Genomic DNA, 16,384 nt, shown 5'->3' with positions numbered 1-16,384 from the left:
GAAGTTTCCTTGGGAACCAACAGGAATCTACAAAAACTCGTGTGGCTCATTCAAATCAGTACCATTTCCTTAAATATTTCAGGTGAATCTTCCTGTGCCTAACAATAAATATAAGATGCAGGCACTTAGTTTGGGATGGAGATCCTTTTTTAAGTTTTAGATCAAAATTTGAGGTGGGAGGGCATTGCTAGGTTGGTACAGTGCTTCATGTAAAAGTATGAGGAGCTAAGATCAGTCTTTTTTATTTTATTTTATTTTATTTAAGATTTATTTATTATGTATAATGTTCTGCCTACATGTATGCCTGAAGGCCAGAAGAGGGCATCAGATCTCATTACAGATGGTTGTGAGCCACCATGTGGTTGCTGGGAATTAAACTCAGGACCCCTTGAATAGCAGCCAGTACTCTTAACCTCTAAATCATCTCTCCAGCCCCTAAGGTCAGTCTTAATCACACCCATAAAAATTGGGTATTGGGATGTGTGCCTATAACACATGTGGAGGTGGAGGTAGGAGGGGGGCTTGCTAGCTAGCCAGTTTAGTCAACCAGAAAGTTCCAGATCCTATAAGAGACTGTTTCAAACAACAAGGTAGAAAATGATTGAAGGAGGCACCAAGTGTCAACTCCAGCCTCCTGTGTATATGCACATATGAAAACACATGAACATGCATACACACATGTGCACATAAGAGCATGCATACATACACACGAACATACATATACATGTGAACATGCATACACACATGATTAGAACACATGAACGAGTATATACACATGAACATGCACATACATGCACACACATGAGCATGTATACATACACACATGCATGAACATGCATATACATGTGAACATGCATACACACATAATATGAACACATGAACAGGCATATGCACAGGACCATGCATACACATGAGCATGTATACATGCATACACACATGATATACACACACATGAACATGTATAAACACACAGACATGCATATCCACATATACACATGAACATGCATATTCACATATACACATAAACATGTATGCACAAGTGAACATGCATATACACATGAATATGCATATCCACATATACACATAAACATATATGCACAAGTGAACATGCATATATACATGAATATGCATTAACATATGCATATACACATGAACATGTATATACATATGCTCACAAATTATATTAGTCAATTGTCTTACTACTTGAGGGATAATAAGAGGTTTATATATTCAGGAAGTGAAAAACAAATGGAAACTTTTTTCCACTTGATCCGAGTGCCTTGATAGTCTGCTGTTTTGTTTGGTTTGGTTTCTGTTTTGGTTTGGTTTTATAGAGGTATTTCACAAAACAGATTGAGTCAACACAGAACAAGAAATTTGAGAACACCCAGCAAACCCTTGGAAATATTTCCAAGGGGAACCTTTATCTGACCGCCAACCTGAAATGCAGCTCACAAGCCAGGACATCTCTCCCTGTTGTCGCTCTTCAAGGGGTGTTAAGTTGCAGTGCAGACTGGGGGTGTGGATGGGGGAGCCAGATTTTAATAATATCCAGACTCAGATGCCATCAGCAAGATGACTTTTCCTGGAAAGAACTCTGTTATTACAGGATTATTATTTGTAATGATTTGCTCAATCTGACCGACAAAGAAAAAGTAAATTATCCAAATGGGACTTCTGGCAGGGATCGGCATCCTCATTAAGGGAGGCAGCAGTGAATCCCACACATTGAATAATCGTGGAGATGGGCTTGATCTTAGGAGGAAGGGGCTGCTGCTAGAGACCATGGGAATCTGCACTCTGGGTTCACTCACTTCCAGGGAAACCTTTGCCAGGCTTTCTGGCAGCCTGAGTCAGGATATATATTTAAGGAAAATTTAGAAGTCAAAACATAGCTGAGATGTCACGACATGCCTTATCATTACTGGGGTTTTGTTTGTTTGTTTGTTTTGGTTTTGTTTGTTTTTGTACACAGATGTAATGTCATAGACACTGGAACTCCAGGAAAGCGGGCAGAGGGGTTGGAGGGGAAGAAGATTCCAGATTCGTTGTCAAAAGGTTACAAGGATTCAAGATGCTAAACATGGGCAACAGCTTTGACAGTGTAACTGATGTGTACTTTGCAACAAGCAAACTCTGACACAAAAGTTTTAGCGCTCTCATCCTCTCATCCATGAATTTGTTATGAGAGAGGCCATAGAAAATTCAGTAAACCACAGTCGGGGGCTAGTGAGATGGCCCCTCAATTAAAGATGCTCACTGCCTGAGGACCAGAGTTCCATCCCGGGAACCCACATAAAGGTGGAAGGAGAGAATGGACTCTCTAGAGCTGCTCTCTGAGCTTCACACACATGCTGTGGTGCATACATTCATGCACACGCACACACGCACACACATACACACACACTCCAGCACGCACCTATGTGTGGAGGCTAGAGGTCATGTCAGGCATCTTCACCAATTGCCCTCCTTCCTCCCTTCCTCCCTTCCTCCCTCCCTTCCTTCCTTCCTCCCTCCCTCCCTCCCTCCCTCCCTGTCTTTCTTTCTTTCTTTCTTTCTTTCTTTCTTTCTTTCTTTCTTTCTTTCTTTCTTTCTTTCTTTCTTTCTTTCTTGGCAATGTCTCTGATTGAACCCAGGCATCAAGGATATGGTAAGATTAGCTGGGTAGCAAGCTTCAGGGACTCTCCCCTCTGCTTCCCAGGGCTAGGACCACAAGCTCATCGTGAACCACAGTTTACTTGTGCTATGTACGATTCAGGATTCAGGTCCTCATGCTTAAATAGCAAGCAGTTTATTGACTGAGCATCTCCCCAGATCCTAGAGAAACCAGGATGCATGTTCTGCCTTTTTGTTTGTTTGCTCATTTGTTTATTGAGACAGGGTCTCTCTGTGTAGCCTTAGCTCTCCTGGCACTCACCCTGTAGACCAGGCTCCTCGAACTCACGGAGATCCACCCCTCTGCCTCCTGAGTGCTGGGATTAAAGGAGTGAGCCACCACCACCCAACCTGTTCTGTCTTAATTAAAAAGCAATCATATATTATATTGTCTGTTTTGTAGTTTATGCTGAAAAATGATATCTGTATTCAAATTTAAACAGTCGATTCACTTAGGAGTTCAAAAAAATTAAAACTTTATATAAAAATGTCTCCAGTTCTCCCTGAAGATTTGGACCCAATGTTTAAATCAGGAATGTGTCATGAATTCGCTCATAGGCTGGTCATGGCGAAGCACATGAGAAAGGCAGTGAGTCTTGGGTCTAATTTTTCACAGTTCTTTTCAAGTTTATATTTGATGGGCCATAACAGCTTATTAAAGGCAGGCTGGATACTGTTGTTTAAAGAACAGTCTAAGACACTGAGCAAATTCAATCATATTTACAAATGTAAGCCAGGTGTGGCAGCCCATGCCTGCAACTTGGGAAGCAGAGACAGCAGGGAAGGCTAGCCAGGATCACACAGTGAATTCCTCGAAAGCCTGGGCTACGGAATGAGACCCTGTCTCAAATAAAACAGAAGCAAACAGAAGAAAGCCTTCCTCATCCTCTTTTTTTGTGTCTCCATACGCTCTTCCTCTTTGACCTCTGGTTCCTGTATCCTTATGCATAGGATGGAACTCTGGGAGGAAGGGAAATTTGAGGCTCTTTCTCAGCTCTTGGGTCAAAACACCCAGCAGCTGGTCACGGATGCATAGGTAGTAGTCTAGATTCTTTACTGATAGTTACTAAGTTGGAACAAGTGGTTACAAATGGATGTTGAGCCTTTGGAACCAGCATTTGCAGATGCGTTGGCTCTGATATGATTGGATGAAGGTTAACCAGCTCAGGTGATGGTAACCATGGCTGGGGTCCAAGCCTGGAGCTCCCAGAAGCCCAAAGGGAGCATGGGAAGAGAGGCCTGGGGGTTCTCTGGATGAAGCAGTGTACTCTTTCCGCAAAAAGATAGTTCTGGATTTCCAAATTAAAAAGGACCTGCTCATCTGTGCTCGCTCAAGTGTTCTGATCCCTCTGCTCCATCCCATCACCACTTCCCACACAAAACGTGGCTTCCCTCGGGGCTCTTCTCACTGAGCTACACTCAGAGCTCAGTTTCTGAACCTTGGGAAAGGTTCCTCTTTCATGGCCCAGCCTGCTCTCAGATGCAGAAGAATCAAAGAATCCACATACAAGGACATGCAGGTGTCTCCTGTCATCACTGGGGAGCATTCAATGTCTTCCCTCCAGCATCCTGAGTAAGTGTGCAGACCTGGTATCACAGGTCACTGACGCTTAGGCCCACTTTTTCTTTCCAAAGAAGACTTTTCTTCCAGTGTAATGTCTTAGTAAAACACGATGTTGCCGCAGCTAACAAGAATTCTATTTTCTCCCAGGACCCCATGGTTTACTGGGATCTGTGACTGCAGTGTTTAAAAGTGTCTTAAAGAGACTGGCTCTGTCCTCCATATTTAGAGTCCTGTGACACATCACATGACATCCAGTCTCTCTACAGACTGGGATTAAAGCATTCCACTGTTCTAACGGACACAGGCTACTATTATTTTTGTTTTGTTTTGTTTGAAGGCTGGCCTCTCGTCCTCTGTCAGTTTTTGAAGAGCTGTACCTCATACTTATCTGTCTGTCTGTCTATCTATCTGTCATCTATCATCCATTTATCTATCATCTATTATCTAATCTATCTCTCTATTGTCTATCACCTTTTTGTTTTGTTTTTTTGTTTGTTTGTTCGTTTGTTTGTTTTTGAGACAGCGTTTCTCTGTGTATCCCTGACTGTTCCAGAACTCACTCTGTAGACCAGTTTGGCCTCAAAGTCACAGAGATCCACCTGCTTCTGTCTCCTAAATGCTGGGACTCAAGGTGTTCACTACAATCACCCGGCTACCTCATAGTTAGTTTTGACTGTGGCAGGTGAAGCATCTGGAGTACACAGATGTTCAATCCACACAAGAAAAGACAAGCACGGTTATTATCAGCATTTCAGAGATGGTCAGATGAGTTCCAGAGAGGTTAAGAGTCAGCCTCCAGACCCACGCTCTTGATTTGCTTCACCACCAACACTACTGGTGAGAAGGTGAGAGCCACACGGGCTGCTGAACGTCAAACCCTGAGCACGAGCAAACACTGCGTACCACTTCACCAAAGTGACACAGTTCGGCTAATGTTCTGAGAGCTGTAGTTGGGCCACGAGACAAACCCAACAGACTTTACTGCCCAGTTAAAAACCTCCACAAAGACAACAGGTAGTGACTACTAGGTTTGGGCATGATGGTCAGGTCCAGTGGCCACTGTCATCTTAATGTACCTTGTGCCTGAATATTTTTATAAACTTCTATACCTGTGTAACTGCCTTACCTATCCAACTCTGGCATTCAGTGTCCCTTAGTCCCTTCTGAAAAGACATGTTGGCTGTTTTTGCAAGTCAATCCAACCCTAAAATGGCAGAGTTTTCTCCTCTGAAATATTTCCAAAGAGCATGCGGCAATCTGTGCAAGAGGTGCCAAAGAAAGTGTGCCTCATTGCTTAAACAATGCCTCACTTGTTGAAAAATATGTTCCCTCGGAGCGACTCTTTTAAAAGCACAGATGCTCCTCAGATGTTTGTGTCATGGATATTTATTTTTAAATATGGTTTGTTTTACGGTTAGAATGCACTGATTACTTAAAGTAGGATTAGCCCCCATACACTTTAGGAATGATTAAACAACATTCCTGCCGCTCGCTCACACTCTTCACAGAAGACGACGCAGTGCAGTCTCCTTTTGGTTTTAATGGGAGGGATCTTAACCCACAGTGGGAAAGGATATCATTTGGTTTGGGACCCTAAAGTTCTGTTTACATACAATTATTCCAGATTAAGATCATGCTGTGGAATAGAGCCTCCTGCAAGCAAAGGAAGTTATAGCTTATCCCATGAATTAAACCAGAGGGGAGAACAATGAGTGCACCATTATTTTCCTCATGCCATTTTGCTAATCTGTTAATTGATCAAACAGATTACAGAAAGCTCAATGAAAATGATCCTGAATTTGTGTGTGTGTGTGTGTGTGTGTGTGCATGTGTGTGTATTGTTGCTGTTACTATTTCATACAGCTCATATTGACTCATTTGGAGAGACAATATTCTTTTGGTAGCCAGTATAGGCCCAGTGCACCGGCTAGGCTCCAGGGCAGGAAGAAGCAAGAGCTGGTGTCATATCTACAGAGTCATGCAGCCATCACAGCTCTTCTCCCTAAAACCAAAGTCAACCCTGCACACCTCAGTGGCATTCCAGGACCCAAACGGTTACACAAAGTTTCAAGAATGTTAAAACATCCCATTCTTAGGTTCTTTCCGTCTTAAATTGAGCATTGGCGCCAAGCAGGTAAACCTCGGCACAGACCCTTTTAGCTGTAAGATGTTTGCCGAGCAATTTCCATGTGTCCAGGCACCGTCAGCACACTTGATCCTAGTTTCTCTGCCCTGGAACATTCATCCGTCTGTTGTTTTTTATGCTTATGTTGCTTGTGCGTGCGTGTGTGTGTGTGCCCACCTATGTACAAATGCATATGTGCATGCGTGTCCACCTGTGTACAGATGTATGTGTGTATGCATGTCCACCTGTGTGTAGATGCATGTGTGCATGCATGTCCACCTGTGTACAGATGCATGTGTGTATGCATGTCCACCTGTGTGTAGATGCATGTGTGCATGCATGTCCACCTGTGTACAGATGCATGTGTGCATGCATGTCCACCTGTGTGTAGATGCATGTGTGCATGCATGTCCACCTGTGTACAGATGCATGTGTGTATGCATGTCCACCTGTGTGTAGATGCATGTGTGCATGCATGTCCACATGTGTACAGATGCATGTGTGCATGCATGTCCACATGTGTGCAGATGCATGTGTGCATGCATGTCCACATGTGTGCAGACACAGTGTGATAAGGCCTGAAGTTGATGGTGGGTGTCTTCCTTGATCACACCCCACTTTATTCACAGAGGCAGGGTCTCCTGCTGAGCCTGGAGCATTCAACTCTACCTAGTTCAGCCAGCTTGCTCCACCGGTCGAGCTCTGCTTTCTGAGTGCCCAGGATTTAGGTGGCTGCCACACCTGAGTGGCTTTTACCTGGGCTGGGGATCTTAACTCTGAGCCTCATGCTTGCAAATGCTTTATCCGCTGAGCCATCTCCTCAGCCCCGCCATCAGTTATTGCTGGTAATGGGACAACATGAATTTCTTCAGATCTGTGTTGCATGTGGTAGATGGTAGACGGGGGTTTTGGCATTCATTCACATTTTAAAGTATAGTTGAGCTCTAATTTATGAATGTAATCTTAGACCTTTATTGAGGGAATTAAAGTCACTATCCTACCTCCACAAATGTGAGTGACTTATGTGTTTGACTGACAAAGTGGGGAAGTACATGGAAGAGGCAAAGCTGGGATTTTGATGTAGCTCAAGGACCTCTCTGGTGAGTGGCACCTGCAATTGTCTAGAATTTAACAAAGGGATTATGCCGCTGCTGCTGCCACTGCTACTGCCGCTGCTGCCGCTGACCGCCGCTGCCGCTGCTGCTGCTGCTCCTTCTCCTCCTTCTCTTCCCCCTTCTCCTCCTCCTCCTCCCCCTTCTCCTCTTCTTCCTCCTCTTTTTCTTCCTCTTCCCCCTTCTCCTCCTCCTCCTCCTCCTCCTTCTTCAAAATAGGATTTCTCTATATAGTCTTGCCAGGCCTGGAACTCACTATGTAGACCAAACTATATGTGTGTGTGAGTATGTGTATGTTTGTGTGTAAATGAGTGTGTATATGTGATATGTGTGTGCATATTTGTGTGTGAGTGTATGAGCATGTGTGTGAGTGTGTGTATTGCATACACATAACTGTATGGGTGCATGAGGCGAGGGCGGGGTTCAGATGTCTTCTTCTACTTCTGTCTCTAACCGATCTGAGACCTGCTGTTTGTTCTGGCTGGCCAGTGGGCCTGGGGGACCAACCTGCTCCAGGCTCCAGTGCTGCAGATGTGGCATAGGAACTCACTATGTAGACCAAACTGTATGTGTGTGTGTGAGTGTGTATATGTGAATGTGTGTATATATGTACATGTATATATGTATGTGTGCGTGAGTGTTTATGTGTTTGTGTATGTGTATATATGAGTATTTGTCTGTGTGTGCATATTTGTACGTTTGAGTGTATGAGCATGTGTGTGAAAGTGTGAGGTGTGTGTGTGTGTGTGTGTGTGTGTGTGTTGCATGCACATAACTGTGTGATACATGACGTGAGAGCAGGATGTCAGACGTCTTCCAGGCTGCAGTGCTGCAGCTGTGGCATGCATAGCCACAGTCAGCTTTTTACTCAGATGCTGGATTCAAACTTTGTTCTCCCTCTCAAAGACCTGGTGCTCCTGCCCACTGGCCCAACTCCCCAACCTTTTGTTTAGTGTTTTTTTTTTTTTTTAAATAAAAGAGAATGCTGGGTTTTCTTAAATTTGTTTGAGACAAGATCTCACTCTATACACACCCTGGCTAGCCTTGGTCTTGGACAATCTTCACCTCAAGGGCTGGGATTATAGGTGGGAGCACCATGCCTGATATAGTAGACCATGCTCAATACACTGGGGCCCAGTGCAGTGTCCTGTGGGTTGACTCTGTGTTTAGTCTGGATGAGGACACAGAGCTAAGGGGCACAGAGTATCAAATCTGGTCCAGAAGGAGGCATGGCTTCAGTCGGGTTGAGAAGCACTGCAGTTACACTGTGGTGTTGATGTCCCTGACCACTGGGTCGGAGTTCGCTAGGGTTTGAATGACTGCAGATCCTGAGTATCTTGAAGTCGGTTTAGCAGAGCTGAGTTTTTAATTTTTGCTTTGAGCTCTGTCTGTGGAAGCTACTTGTCATTTTCCTCTACGCGTCTTTACAGAGGAAGTGTAAATTTCTCCCTTCCTGAAAGCAAGCTGGTGTGTTCCTTTAGTGGAGCTTTATCCTCAATCCAAGAGTCAGGAGACTGCTTGGAATAAAAGGGGCCAGTACAGAGAGCTCATTCCCCTAAGCCAGGGAGTCCAAGGCAATTCCACTCGTTTACACGGCAGTTTGTGGCAAACGTCAGACTTCTGATGACTCATCCAGCCCCCTGGTACTCTGCTGGACCCACTAATGTCGAGGCCTGCTATACGGATGCATAGAGTGAGGCTCAGAAGTTTATGTGACCTGCTGGAAACTGGGAGAACACAGTCTTGAACCTAGGTTTAACTCCAAAAACCATGTAGCTTCCTTTGCTTTTGAAGACTCCCACAATCCCTTGCCCGGGCTTTGCTAATCGTTGAAGACTCTCAGAATCCCCTACCGGGGCTTTGCGGGTTAGTGGGAGTGACGGTTTATTCTACAGGAAACAGCTGTGACTAGAGAGTGGTACAGAAGAGCTTGGTGATCAAGGATGGAAACAGTGAGACGGAGCAGGCTGGAGATCACAGGTCCTAGGGACGTTATGCGGTCTTAGATTAGTCTTGCAGCCTGACTGGCCTTAGCCCTCGTTTGTTGCACAAGAGTGTCAGGAACTGAAATAGAAGTTCCACAGTAACTCTTCTGACAGTAGTCAAGGAAGGTGCAAAGGAATTGTCACGAGGATGTGATCTGGGGAGAAGTGAAGGGATGGAGGAAGGACTGTCTAGGTTGGAGGATACTTTAAGTCAGCGGTTCTCAACCTCCGTAATGCCGTGACCCCCAACCATAGTATTATTTTTGCTGCTACTTCATAACAGTAATTTTGCTGTTGTTATGAATAAAGTAAATATCTGATATGATATGCAGGATGTCTGATAGATGACCCCTGATAAAGGGTCGTTCAACCCTCACCTCAAAGGGGTTGTGATCTACAGCTTGAGAACCGCAACTCGAAGCAGGTTCAGCTGTAAGTTCAGACAGGCTGTGCGATGGAGCTCACTATATCATCTTGAAATAAGCTGCAGGGATGGAGGTGTGCCTATGCAGGAAGGATTTGGGATACACGCTTAATATTTGGGGGTCTCGATCTCATCTATTCTCCTTGCTGACCTCCCGGTCAAAGGCTTCCTTAGCATTCACTCCAAGAGGATGCACTGGATTTAATGGTTCTTAAGTTGTGATTCCATGTTTGGTAATACACTCAGGGCTACAGAGAGGTGTTTTCTTATTGATAAGATCAAAGGCAGGACTAGGGATGGGGAAAAGTTCTGCACAGGTGGGAGTTGGGATGTTAGAACTTGCCTCTCCTACCCTCCCCATTGAGTGGCAATTCCACTCAAGTATCAATTATGAATGGCTGATTATAAACAGGAAACCAGAGCTAGAAGCAGCCCACGGTCCAGTGAGTCACAAGGAATGGATCATGGAGATTCTAGAGAAGAGAGATGGGAATAAACCAGGCCTGAGGGATTGCAGAAGCTGCATATAAAAGGGTCATGTGAACTAGATTCTGAAAGTAGGGGAGGGGCAAGATCCAGCAGTGGATGAATGGGTGGCAGAAGGCATGGGACTGTAACAGTGTTCAGAAGCCAGTCGGGGGGACAGGACCCTACAGAAAGGGAGCCAAGGGGAGGACATAGCTGCACGTGAACTAAGACCCCATCAGGGTTCTTCATGGCTGGAGTCTATTATTTCTGATTAAAAAAATATGCAAGCTACTACAGCTCATTATGAGACACAGTTTGGGATTCTGGGAGTGTATCTGGGTTTGTTGGAACATTAGAGTTACAGGAGAGAAAAGATGGGACATCGAGGCAGATTGTAAGCTACTTGGGCTGAAAACCAGAGGGTGCAGAATAGTCTAGCGTGGGTTTCATACAGACTTTGGGATAACATTGTATTCTAAAAATCAGGTTCTGTCAGAGTCACCAGAGATGATTCAGTAGCTCAGGAAGTAAAAAGTCAACTTTTATCATGTTGTTCTATGTTGAAACACTGTTAATTGGTCTTTCAATTAAAACTAATTAAATGAACACACCCTGCTTTAAGAAAGCCACAGTTAAGTGATGGGCGTTCCTTAAAGCGGGGTCAGTACTACTATGCTTGGACTGGTAGTGGGGGTGAGAGGTGCACTCTTAGGAAAATAATCTTAATGCATATTTAAAGCATGATTCATTGCTCAAGAGAAGTTTGCAGTTTTATGCCTTTCATCTGAGGGCTCACAGGGTTATTTGTAGACTCTGCCGGATTAGTCAACACCCATGCGCTCATCAAGCTGAGAGCCAAGTCCTTACTAGTCTGTGTGTTTTGCCAGCAGGAGGACACACATCGCCATGGGCAGGATGGAGAGTCTAGAAAGACGATGAACCGTCTGAACACTGGTTTTGAAATATTATCTGAGAATCTACAAGTTTAATCCGTATCAATGGGGAGGGGTTTGAAAAAAGTGTATTTTCTCAATATGAAATACTTTCTTTCTCTTCTTCTCAGGTGTCTGGTCCTCTCTACTCAACTCCATCGTAACTTAGTCTTTTGCCAGATCTTCCCAACCAACTCGAGCCTCACCTAGATCTGCAGTTCTCAAAGAGCATTCAAGACCTCTGAGCTCACAACCTGCCTTCAGGGTACCTGCTAAGTAGAGGTTTTCTCTTTCCTTTTTTTAAAAAATGGTGTACACATTCATGAATGTGTGTGTGTGTGTGTGTGTGTGTGTGTGTGTTTAGTGTGTGTATAGAGAATAGACAATAACTTTCAGCAACTGAATTCCTTCTTCAACTATGGGTTTCAGAAATTGAACTCAGATTGTCAGGTTTTCATAATAATCGATTTTATCCATTGAACCATCTCCACCTCCCCCCCCTGTGAGGACTAGAAAGTAGTTTTTTCATAAGCTTTATGTTGTGTGATGCCATCTGGTTTGGGGCAGATGTAATGTGTGCCCAGTTTCTCCATTTTTACTCCTATAGTATCAATAGGAACAGTTAGGTATAAGCCACAGGATCAAAACTCTCCACGAACGCCCATAGTTTTTAAGAGTAGGAAGGGGCCCTGAGAGCAGAGGTGTGAGAACCCCTAGCCCAGGGAATGGCCTTGCCTTGCGGTGCACCTCTTCTCTTCCTTCTTGAGTCTCATCATCCCTTACCCAGATCCTCCTCTTCTCTTCCAGATGAGCCAGACAGTCACCTTTCTGAAAAGGAAGCCTATTGGCTGCCGTGAGTCCAGAAACTCTCAAAGTCTTCATGGCTGCGGTTTTCTTTCTCTCTTCTTTTTTAAATTACAGAAGGACACATCAGAGCAGCATTCAAAGGCTGTTACTGTCTGCCCTAAATCCACTACTCACTACACGTGCCCAGTCTAGGGCAGCAACTCAGAGCAACAGGCTTTTGTGTCACCTCTAACACCATCCAAAGGAAGGGGACAGCTCCTGAATCTGTGCCCTAAGTCGAGTGCTTTGTCCTTTGCTACTAATTGCAGTCTGACCCGGGTGATAAGAATTCTGGTTGGTCCTTATGCCTGTTAGGGCTGTAGACTTTGTCTTGTTCAAATCTAGACAGGTTTATTACAAAATATTTTGTTGAATGAATGAATGAATGAATGAATGAATCCTTGCAGTGGCTGGACTGGGTTCTCTGTAAGCATTTTGAGGAGGGATGATTTACTTATGAGGTGCTATGATTGCTGTTTGAATCTGTTTACCTTAACAAAACATATGAAGACACAGTTTGGTGCCATTTCTATCTATAAAATCATATTATTGCCCACACCAGCTACCCACTTTACTCATCCTAGTAGGCAGGAAGTTGCTCTGATTTTCTCCATCCCACATTCATACTAAAGCACTGAAATCCACTGCCACGGAGGTTAGTAAGAGGAACATGCCCTACGCCACTGGACTCAAACACAATACCAGCGCGTTCCACTCGGGGCGACCGAGACTCACTGAGCCGGCAGTGTTGGCAGCTCTGGGTGTGGCTTTGGATACAGAGAGGAGTAGCTGAGGCTCCTTCTTGCCTCTGAGACCTTGTGGGCTAACATGGAGAATGGAGAGACAGGGCACGCAAACCTAGCTCCTCACGGTAACAGTGAGGTCAGGGAGCGCCCATCCTCACTTGCCCATGGGGTCATTTTTCAGACATTTTAGTTTCCTGAAGTCAATTGTGGGCTGAAATTATTATAGAAGTGTTGAGAAGACAGTTTAGTGCATTCCCTTATACCCTAAGTCACACCTTCCTATAATTAATGTTATTCTGGTGCATTTGTCAAAATCATTTAAACGGTATCTAGATATTAATTAAACTCCACACTGTTTCAATTTCATGAAGTTTTTTTTTTCTTCAAAAGAAAAGCACTGTTTAATTTGAAATCTTGAATGACATGGAAGCAGTTAAGTAGCATTAAAAAAAAAAAAAGCACCTGTAGTCTTGGGCCCAAATGATTTGGCTAATTGGGGGGGTGAGTTTATTCCTATTATTTATTTATTCATTTATTTATAAACTTTTCATTGATCCTTTGTGAATCTCACATCTTACACCCCAATCTCACTCATGTACCTGACTCTTTGTATCTGCCCGCCACCCTTGCAACCATCCAACAAGATAAAATTAACAACAAAACCCATCTTGTGGAAGTGGTAGTGTGTCACAGTATGTCACACAGTGTACCCTTCCGTCCACACGGCATTACTTGCAAAGGTTCATTGCAATGGGTCCCTGGTCTGTTTCGAGGCCTCTGGCTTCTGTTACACTATCAACGCTGGATCCTCACCAGGGCTCTTCTCGGATATCCTGTTGTTGCCCCGTGTCATGGAGATCTGCAGTGTTGGATCTGCAGGACGGGCCCTTTCACACGCTCCAGCAGTTCATAAATGGGACAAATGTCAGGGTGGGACAAACCAAAGCCCTGGATCTGGGCCTGGCTGGTAGCTGAGATTGTCAGCCAGTCATTTCTTCCTCACTCCCTCTCTCCAGCACTGCCCTGGCTAGCTCACCAGCCTCTATGCCACCAGGGCCAGCTCTGTTGTGCTGCCCAGGTGAGATGCAAGGACAGCCTGCCACTGGTGGCTGGGAGGGGGATCTTTTCTCCCTTGCCCACACCACCCCCATGGCAGACCAGGGGCATGGCCTTCTCTAATGTGCTCAAGGCTGGATCCCCTGCTCTCCTGAACCAGAGCCAACCCTACTGTGCTGTTGAGAAGAGGTGCAGAACTGCTCCCCACAGGCGAGGGGCAGGGTCTGCTCTGCACAGTGCCTGAAAATCAACATGGCCTTTGCTGGTATCCCAGACCAGGGACATCTGTATGGTCTTTGCTGGTAACACGGGTCCTGGACATCAACACAGACCCTGGCTGTGATACAACCACAAACCCAGACATGGCCTCTGGCAGAAGCACGGGTTCTGATGTTACTACAGCCCCAGGTGGGGTACAGGCCACTCAGACCAATATGTCCCCCAACAGTCACTTGGCCCTCAGATATTCACATGGTTTCTGGTGGCAGCCCAAATCACAGACATCTGCACGGTCTTTGGTGGTATCTCGGGCCACCGGTGCTGATTCAGACTACAGCTGCAACAGGACCACGGGCTAGATCCAGACATGGCTCTTGGTGGCAGCCCAGGCCTGGACACTTCCATGGCCTTGGGTGGTTTGTACAAGCTCCTCATCTCCTGTTCCTCACCATTGAGTCTTAGGGCCACCTTTCTCCATAGTGTATGAACCACTCCGCTTTGCTTTTTCTCCCATCTCTCTACCACATACTCAATTTTCCCCATCTCGTCATCACACATTCTCCCATTTGTGGTACCCCTGGGTGTCTCCTGGCTACCCAGGGCCAGTGGGACAGGGTGGGCACTTGGATCTCCTGAAGTTTTCTTAATACACATTTTTCTGTCCCACCCAGGTTATGGAATCATACTGCTGTCTTTTTTTTTTTTTTTGCTTTGTTTATGTGAGTACACTGTCCTTGTCTTCAGACACACCAGAAGAGGGCATCTGATCCCATTACAGATGGTTGTGAGCCACCATGTGGTTGCTGGGAATTGAACTCAGGACCTCTGGAAGAGCAGTCAGTGCTCTTAACCACTGAGCCATCTCTCCAGCCCCCATTCTAACTTTTTGTGTCTCTTAAAGGTGTCTTGACTCTGACAGTTTCTCAGAGTTTCTCAGTTTTGAGTATCACTGGAGAAGGAGATCAAGGAATTGCCCTCAGAAGATGTGTGTTTTGTCATTTTCTACAGAGTTAGAGAGCATCATTGGATTTTCAGGAGACCACAGGTGTGCAGAACCCTTCTTATTGTATCATATTAGGGGTAATGCTATCCACACGGTTTAACTACTGATTTTCGCCTTGGCCACCATGTTGCAGAGGTCTCTGCCCAACAGACTGCTCTTCCACTCCTCTCTCCACACTTATTGGAAATGAAGTTGTCATGGGAAGTCCCCTCTTAAAACCAGGAATTATACATCACCTCCTGGAGGCGGGGAATATTCTCCTTGAGGCCGGGGGATACTCATATAAATGACTTGATATCTGCATGGGAGATCTGTCTTTTCTCTCCTACTTATTTATTCAACCATGGCTTATTTTTAAATCACTACCACAAATCACATGTTTAATCAACAAACATTTACTGTGGGCTTCCTATAAATAATAATATATTATTAAACAATATCGTTTTTCACAAACAACTTAGTTATAGATGAAGACATATGTCCCACCTGCCTCGGACACTACCCTGGACAGGGGCTGCAGTAAGGAACTTCCAGTTCCTCTTCTGGAAAATTAAATCCTGGAAGGAGAATAATTCTAACACTTCTTCCGGATATGAGATTGTTTATTCAAGAGAACTGGTTTGAAATGGTCGGTAAAAGGGTATTAGTGACATCTGCGGTGGCCTGGCCCAGTGTAATGAAGTCTGTACTTGAAACTCCTCTGTGGACTGAGGGTGTAGCTCTGTTGGTGGTGTCTCCCCAGCCTATGGGAATTCCTATGTTCACCCCCCAGCACCGCATAAACCAGACATGGTGGCTCCTGACTGTAATCCTGGCACTCTGGTGGTGGAGACAGATGGATCAAGATCACCCTTGACTGTATGGCAAATCCAAGGCCAAGCTAGGCTGTATGAGACACTGTTTCTCCCTCACACACACAAGTGATAAACACATAAGGTTAAAGGATAAAATCTCCCTTGTCATTTGCCTCTGGGAGTATATTTTTTTCATCTGCTATGTTATTTTCTTATGGCTCAGAGCTGATATATGCCCAATGAAAATATCAAGTGGATGAAGCTAACTTGGTTAGTAGCACAAGCTATTCTATGACCGAGATGAAAGTGTCAGGCCATCTGCAAGTGACCATTTTATAGATTTAATTGGGACTTAGTCTAACACTAGATCGAGGTGGTCTGGCTCAGTCACTCAGAGCCTTTCTTACTGTCATTGGGGTGGTGGTGGTCGAGGAAATCTGAGGGTAAAAGCATTG

The 16,384-nt window shown here is 44.9% G+C and overlaps 1 long non-coding RNA gene across 5 annotated transcripts in view; it reads left to right on the top strand.

The window, feature by feature from the left end:
* LOC148006936 (uncharacterized) overlaps positions 1–16,384 on the top strand; it is a 35,095-nt gene that overhangs the window by 10,683 nt on the left and 8,028 nt on the right. Inside the window, exons 1-3 of one of the 5 annotated variants that reach the window (XR_015645224.1) lie at positions 9,372–9,436; positions 11,397–11,530; positions 12,073–13,515. This is a non-coding gene — a long non-coding RNA (uncharacterized LOC148006936). Of the gene's footprint in view, positions 1–9,371; positions 9,437–11,396; positions 11,531–12,072; positions 13,516–15,033; positions 15,178–16,384 lie in introns of those variants that run through there. The other 4 variants (XR_015645214.1, XR_015645231.1, XR_015645226.1 and 1 more) reach the window with 4 other exon arrangements.

The sequence above is a fragment of the Rattus norvegicus genome, chromosome 1 (genome assembly GCF_021556685.1).
Source record: "Rattus norvegicus strain SHRSP/BbbUtx chromosome 1, alternate assembly SHRSP_T2T, whole genome shotgun sequence".
NCBI classification, from domain to species: Eukaryota; Metazoa; Chordata; class Mammalia; order Rodentia; family Muridae; genus Rattus; species Rattus norvegicus.
Note: the sequence above shows the minus strand (reverse complement) of the source record. Positions and strands in the feature narration are given on the sequence as shown.